Source organism: Uranotaenia lowii, chromosome 1, assembly GCF_029784155.1.
Source record: "Uranotaenia lowii strain MFRU-FL chromosome 1, ASM2978415v1, whole genome shotgun sequence".
In the NCBI taxonomy this organism is placed as follows: domain Eukaryota; kingdom Metazoa; phylum Arthropoda; class Insecta; order Diptera; family Culicidae; genus Uranotaenia; species Uranotaenia lowii.
The window spans coordinates 138,942,177-138,949,526 of record NC_073691.1 but is presented as its reverse complement, the minus strand read 5'-3'; the positions used below and the strand labels follow the sequence as shown (position 1 = coordinate 138,949,526).

At 41.2% G+C, this 7,350-nt stretch overlaps 1 long non-coding RNA gene across 1 annotated transcript; it reads right to left on the bottom strand.

The window, feature by feature from the left end:
• Positions 1-248: 248 nt before the first annotated feature.
• On the bottom strand, positions 249-6,925 carry LOC129740276 (uncharacterized). The gene is made up of 4 exons (XR_008736185.1): positions 6,739-6,925; positions 5,907-6,460; positions 2,748-2,872; positions 249-494 (listed from the first exon to the last, which is right to left on the bottom strand). It is a non-coding gene; the product is annotated as an uncharacterized LOC129740276 (long non-coding RNA).
• Between the last annotated feature and the right edge of the window lie 425 nt (positions 6,926-7,350).

The window sequence follows — 7,350 nt, the reverse complement described above, 5'->3', positions numbered from 1 at the left end:
AAAACGATTTATTAGCATTACATAAAATAAACTGCAACTAACTTATCTAAATTAATCATACTTTGTTTGTGCATTATATTCTAAATTAGTTTTATTATTAGTGGTTGTATTTCCGTTACGCATTTCGTTATTTATTTCAATTTAGAATAAGTTTCAAACATTGTGTATTAATTTGTGATTTGATTTTAATTTGTTTATTTGAATCGTGAGGTTAAAATAGTTGGTAATTAATTTTATTTAGGTAATTTATTTATTTATTTTGCAGTATTAGGTTGCTTGGTTTTCTCTGTATATTTCTGTATTTTGAATACATATTTAAATAATTTAAATTTTACCTTAATTTTATCAACATGGATATGTCCCATCTTTATGTGTTGTACTATGGAATGAACTGTGCGCACTTAACAATTGATGAACTGGAATACGAGCTGGCCATTCGTAGCATCGATAGCTTGGAAAAGAGACAGCTCAATGAACGTGCCCTCCGTGTACATCTGAAAAGAGAAAAAGAAGATCCAAGTATTAGAAAAAAATTAGTCCCTACAGGAACATCGATTGATGATGAGTTAGAAGTGTGTGGTGATAAGGTAGCACAAATTAAACTTCACCTGGAAAAGCGAGGAAGGAAAAGTGCACCAAGTCAACTATTCAAAACCAGATTGATTCACATAGTTTTCCGTTTGGAACGGCTCAGAACCGGAACAATCGGCGAAAAAGATGTGAACAATTTGGCTGATATTGCATCAGAATGTTTAAAGTTACTTGGTGTTTTCTTTTCACTATCCTCGCCTCTCCCAGAAGTAAGGCAAGCCGAATTGGATCTAATAAATGCAAGTCTTGGTCAATTGCGATCAAATGACGAAGTTGTGAATCCTTTAAATGATTTGAATAATGAAAATGAAAATAACGTTCATGAGGATATAGATGATGAGGAAGTTGCACACGTTCAGAGAACTGAAAATAGAAACCGCGTCATTTCAAATGTTGTGCCAGATAGGAATGTTGAACGGCTTGCCGAAGAAAATAAAAAACTGATGCAAACAGTAAACCAGCTGCTTCAGCGTATACAAGTGTTGGAAGCAAATCAGCAGAATGAATCACATTACAAGACAGTTCAAAATACGTACAATTTAGAGGAACCTCTGGCTTCAGCAACAGAAAAAGTCCAACACAAACCAGAAGATTTTCTGGATTGGTTGAAGCAAAGGAACAGTTCGGTTCAAAATTCGTTCAGCTCCATAAGGGATGATCCGAGAAAAGAGCCGACAAAAATGCCAGAAGGAAATGTCGAAGGAAGCATAGCTCCTGAGAGGTCCATGGAAAGGGGGATGCGGCTTCCAATCCACAAGTGGAAGATTAGCTATGATGGGATGGATAATGGCCGTTAGTTGAATGAGTTTCTGAGCGAGGTCGAATTCATGGCCCGTTCAGAAAACTGTTCCAGGGAAGAACTTTTCCACAATGCCCATTACCTATTCACTCATAAGGCTAGGTCGTGGCTTATGGACGCAAATAGTGTGGGAGAGCTAAGATCGTGGGAGAATTTAGTGAAAGCTTTAAAATCTGAATTTGTCCCATATGACGCAGATTATGTCTATGAAAGACAGGCCACCAGCAGGAAACAAGGTGCGAAAGAAAAATTCCACGACTACTACTTAGACATGGTCAGAATTTTTCGGGGAATGAATGAGCCGTGGGATGAGCGCCGAAAATTCAATTGTCTTTTCCGAAACGCTCGGGAAGATGTGCGAACGGCAATGCTCTCCGCTAAAGTGGAGGACATTCCCACGATGAAAGAGTTTGGGAAAAAGTACGATGCTATTAACTGGCAAACGTACAAAAATCGCGACGTTAGAAGAGATTACAGGAATGCAAATATAGAGGAAATAGAATACGAAAATTATTATCAGTACGGAGAAATCAGCGAAAATTATGAAGATAGAAAAAACATAGAATTTAAAAATCAAGTATCAAATCAAAATCAGAATAGAAATAGAGGGAATAATAGAAACTTCAGGCCAGAACAAAAGAATTACAATGAAAATAGAAAGGATTTTTGGAAAGATAAAGGAGCGAACAGAAATATCTACAAGCCAAGGGATGAAGAAAACCGGAATTCAAACCGCTACGATTCGCAAAATAACTACGAGCCCGTAGCCGGCCCAAGCAGAAACAATGCCTTAGAACGTGTAGTTAATGCGTATATTCCGCTGAAGCGAAATGTATGTTTCAACTGCCACGTTGTAGGGCATTCTTTCGAGACCTGTCGGGAGCAGCTCATACTGTTTTGCAAAACGTGCGGTTTCCCAGGTTTCTCTTCTCCCGAATGTCCCTATTGCCAGGTAAAAAACGGGAAGAAGACTGCTCATTGAGGCGAGCCAGTCTTACCCGAAACTCCACAAGACCTCAAGAAGCCGATGTACCAGAGATTCTTCATAATCTCGGCTATTCACGAGTGAGTGGAGGCGTAGCTGAAGGTGAAGAAATTGCTACGGTGCTCATCACATTAAGCGATGACCCCAGACCATTCGCAAAAGTCGATTTTATGGGAATTTCGGTAATCGGACTTCTAGATAGTGGCGCTGCCAAAACCATATTAGGTGTTGGAGGTTTAAAAATAATATCCATGTTAAAGTTAAAATTAGAACCGTCTAAGTTGAATTTAAAAACCGCTTCGGGAGAAAATTTGAAGATTGCAGGTGAATGTATAGTTCCAATCACATTTAATGGTAAAACAAAACTCTTACCTATAGTGATTGCTCCAGATCTCAACAGGAAATGCATCCTGGAAATTGATTTTTGGCGGAAATTCAACATCAAGCCGACCATTGACAGTCCGGTAGAGGCCGTGGATGATCGAATTCAGGAAACCCTAAAAATAGAAGATGAATTCAGTAAAGAACAGAAAATTGAGCTAGAAAAAGTCAAGAACATGTTTCTGGTAGCAGGAGATGGCCCTTTAGGTAAAACACATTTGTTGGAGCATAAAATTGAGATCAAGGATGAATTTTCAAAAGCAGTTCCTATTCGGAAAAACCCATATCCTTGGAGCCCAACAATTCAGGCAAAAATTTACCGTGCGGTGGACAAAATGCTAGAGGAAGGAGTGATTGAAAAATCGACTTCAGACTGGGCTCTACCCGTAGTTCCAGTTAAAAAGAGGAACACAGAAGAGGTCAGGCTATGCCTCGACGCTCGACTATTGAATGAGCGCACTGTACGTGACGCCTACCCTCTCCCGCATCAGAATCGCATTTTGAGCCACCTAGGCCAATTCAAATACCTGTCAACTATCGATTTGACCCAAGCCTTCTTGCAGGTCCCCCTGGAACACAGTAGTCGAAAATACACCGCGTTTTCGATTCCAGGTAAAGGCTTGTTCCAGTTTTCGTCGCTTCCATTCGGCCTAGTCAATAGCCCCAGTACACTCAGTAAAGTGATGGATATGGTTCTCGGATACGGTGCCCTCGAACCCTTTATTTTTGTATACTTAGACGATATTGTGGTGGCGAGCAACACATTCGAAGAACATATCCAGCGCCTTACTGAGCTGGCACAAAGGTTGAGATCCGCCAACCTAAGCATAAATCTGGGGAAATCGAATTTCTGCTGCAGTGAACTGCCCTATTTGGGCTATATTCTTTCCCGCGAAGGATTGCGACCTAACCCGGATCGCGTTCAAGCGATCCTGGGGTATGAGGTCCCGAAGTCGGTGAGGTCACTGCGTCGATTCCTCGGTATGGTGAACTATTACCGAAGGTTCATCGACAAATTCAGCCAGCTAACGGGACCTCTGACGGATTTGCTAAAAGGTAAACCGAAGAGAGTCCAGTGGAACGATGCAGCAGAGAATTCATTTCAGGCCATCAAGGAGATGCTCATCACAGCTCCTGTGATGGCCAACCCAGATTTTGCTCTCCCTTTTAGTGTCCAGACTGACGCAAGCGACGTCGCTGTAGCTGGAATCCTAACACAAGTTCAGAATGGTGAGGAGCGGGTAATAGCCTACCATTCTGAAAAGTTGAAAGGCGCAGAACTAAATTATCACGCAGCGGAGAAGGAAGGCCTCGCCGCCCTCCGCTGCATAGAGAAATTTCGTGGCTACATAGAAGGAAGGCGATTTACCCTGGTGACTGATTCATCCGCACTTACTTTCATCTTGAAAGCCAAGTGGAAGTCGTCGTCAAGGCTCAGTAGGTGGAGCATCACATTACAGCAATACGACATGGAGATCAAGCACCGGAAGGGCAAAGAAAATGTCGTTCCGGACGCTTTATCCAGGTCTGTAGAAGCTGTTGATGTGGAGGAAGACAAATGGTATGCAAATCTGTACAAAGTCGTTGAGTCGGATCCGGAAAAGTACATGGACTTTAGAATCCACTCTGCAAAATTGTACAAATTTGTCTCCGCTCGATCGGATGTTCTCGACTACCGATTTGAGTGGAAGGAGTGTGTACCAAAGTCTTCTCGCCCACGTATCATTCGAGAGGAGCATGACGACAACTTCCACATTGGTTACGAAAAGTGCCTCGAAAAAATAAAGAGGAGGTTTTATTGGCCGAAAATGCATGCTGATGTGAAACGGTTCATCAATAATTGCACAACATGTAAGGAAATTAAACATTCGACGGCGGCGACCGCACCGGAAATGGGAAAACAGCGCGTGGCCACCAAGCCCTTCCAGATTATATGCATGGATTATATTCAGTCACTTCCCCGGAGCAAGCATGGAAATGCACATTTATTAGTAGTCATGGACTTATTTTCTAAATATGCCATGCTTGTACCGGTGAAGAAGATTTCTAGTTCTAATCTTTGCAGTATTCTGGAAGAGCAGTGGTTTCGCAAATTAGCTGTTCCCCAGTTTGTAATTTCCGACAACGCTTCTACGTTTCTATCAAAAGATTTCCAAAATCTCCTCTCAAAATATGAGGTTCAACATTGGGCTAATGCACGGCATAGAAGCCAAGCGAATCCGGCCGAACGTTTGAACAGAACGATAAACGCAATGATACGGTCGTATGTTAGAGTAGACCAACGACAGTGGGATACCAGGATCTCCGAAATTGAATTTGTGCTGAATAATACAGTGCACAGTTCCACAAAATTTACCCCGCATCGAATAGTTTTTGGTCTGGAGATAACCACGCGTGGATCTGACTACTGTCTAGATCGGGAAAATGAAGTCGAAGAAACGGAGCACATGGAAAAGCTGAAAGCCATATGTAGTCGCACGTACGAAATGGTAACACAAAATCTTAAAAAAACTTACGAAAGTACCAAAAAACTATATAACTTGCGACACAAGCGCTATTCACCTACATTTACGGTCGGACAACGGGTTTTCAAACGAACGTTCCGTCAGTCAGCGGCCAGTCAGCACTACAACGCTAAACTCGGACCGCAGTATGTACCATGCGTTATCACTTCGAGACATGGAACTAGTTCATACAGTGTTGCTGATTTAACAGGCAAACATTTAGGCATATTTTCAGCGGCAGATTTAAAACCGTAAAGTTTAGGTCACGAGAAGGTAGGATCGAAGAGCATCCATACCTTCATCAATCAATGTCTGAAAACTCATTTTTCTCGTCAAAAAAAACACAGAAAGGACAAGCCTTGTCTGTTTTGCAAATACAGACTACTACGATCTGTTTTACATAAACTAGTTGATAGTATATAATGTTCAAATAGTTTATACAACGGTAGATACACTTAGTCAGACGAGAATTTTTCATATCAGCTGGTGACAGGTGAGCCAATTATAAGCTCTCATTTGGAAATGCTAAGTTTAGAAATCGCGACGCATGCAAAGATTATTACTAGCAGCACTGGATTTTCCATATTAAGGATGAGTACTGAAAACCTTTCGAAATTATGCTATAGGAAAAGAAAATCTTGATTACCTGCAACATACAGCTACTTGATAGCATTCACGGCCACTGAATACATCTGCAGGGCGGCATCCTTGCCACAGATGTGAATATCATGCTTCACACCTATACTTCCGGTTAAGGCACCAAGCAAGGGCATCAGTAGGTAGCGTAGATGGCATTAGCAGGAGCAGGAAACGGCAGCAGACACTCCTACAAAACAGGGGGTACCGAGGCTTCGGTGCCTCTAGGTTGACAAATATTCTGCACAAAAGCTCGTCGACTTTATCTTCCATCCTCATAAAGTACTTTAGCATTCCGTAAAAAAACTGCTAGTCCAATGTTGGCTACTAATCCAGTCGTATTGCCAAATAGGCAACAACCTCGGTGCTCTAAACTTGAGGAATGCATCCGCATCGGCCGGGAACCGCACTTGGACATCTCGGTCTGGAGTTTCCCCAAGCTGACCATCCTTCCGTGTATATATCTGAAGCCTGCCTGGCGCTTAGAGGGAGGGTGTTCGGGAAAAAAACCTGGTCTATGCTAAGCAAATGCATCAATGTAATTTGCGACGAACACCAGGATACCTAAAAGAACAGGAAATCGTCAGGATTAAAACTATTTATCTGGTAAACAAAATAAACTTTTCTTTGGCTCAATTTAACGAATTCTAGTACCACAATCGGAGAAAAGTATAGCAACTACGTTAAATTAATTCTCGCCTACACTTGAAAACAAAAGATGTTTCGTGGTATTAGTTAGAGAATTTGGAACGTGACCTTGAAATTAATGGACGCGACCAGAAATAATGCGCAAAAAAAAAAATATCTCCACTTCTTCCATAGGTAAACGGTTAGGTACTTACTTCTTTTTTTCGGAATGCCTAAAAGCTCCAGTCCGGAGTAAGATCGACGAGATGCCTTAGTGAGAAAACTACTCTGGCCTATTTCTTCCTTAGAGCTCCTCCCAGAATGTTCCTCCATGTGCGCACATATTCCTATAAGAACCGAAGCAGCTTCTGTCTTGGAGAAAACCTGCGTAAAAAGATAGATCATCCGGTTTCCGTCGGTTTGTTTAATCGTTTCACTCGTCACTGACAGATCCAAGCAACTTGTCAAATAATTCCCAGAAAACAATCTAGTTCCCAGAACAGAAACATTTCACATCAGTAATGAAATATTTCATAGCGTACTACAATAATAATTTGGATTCACCGTTTATTAGTGTGGCTTAGTTTTAATATTTTTATTTATTTATTTATTTTAATTTGTTATTTTTCTTGCGTTAGATTTAGGGCTTTATATCACCGATTAATTTATTATGTGCATGATTATTGTTAAATAAAATGAATGTTGTAGATTTAGATTGGGTAAGAGTGATATTATAAACGTATTTTTGATGAGTCCACGAACTTTGGTCAGTAAGTAGTTGAAATGGGTCGCTGGAGACCGGAGTCGAAGACGTTGATGGTCAGTAA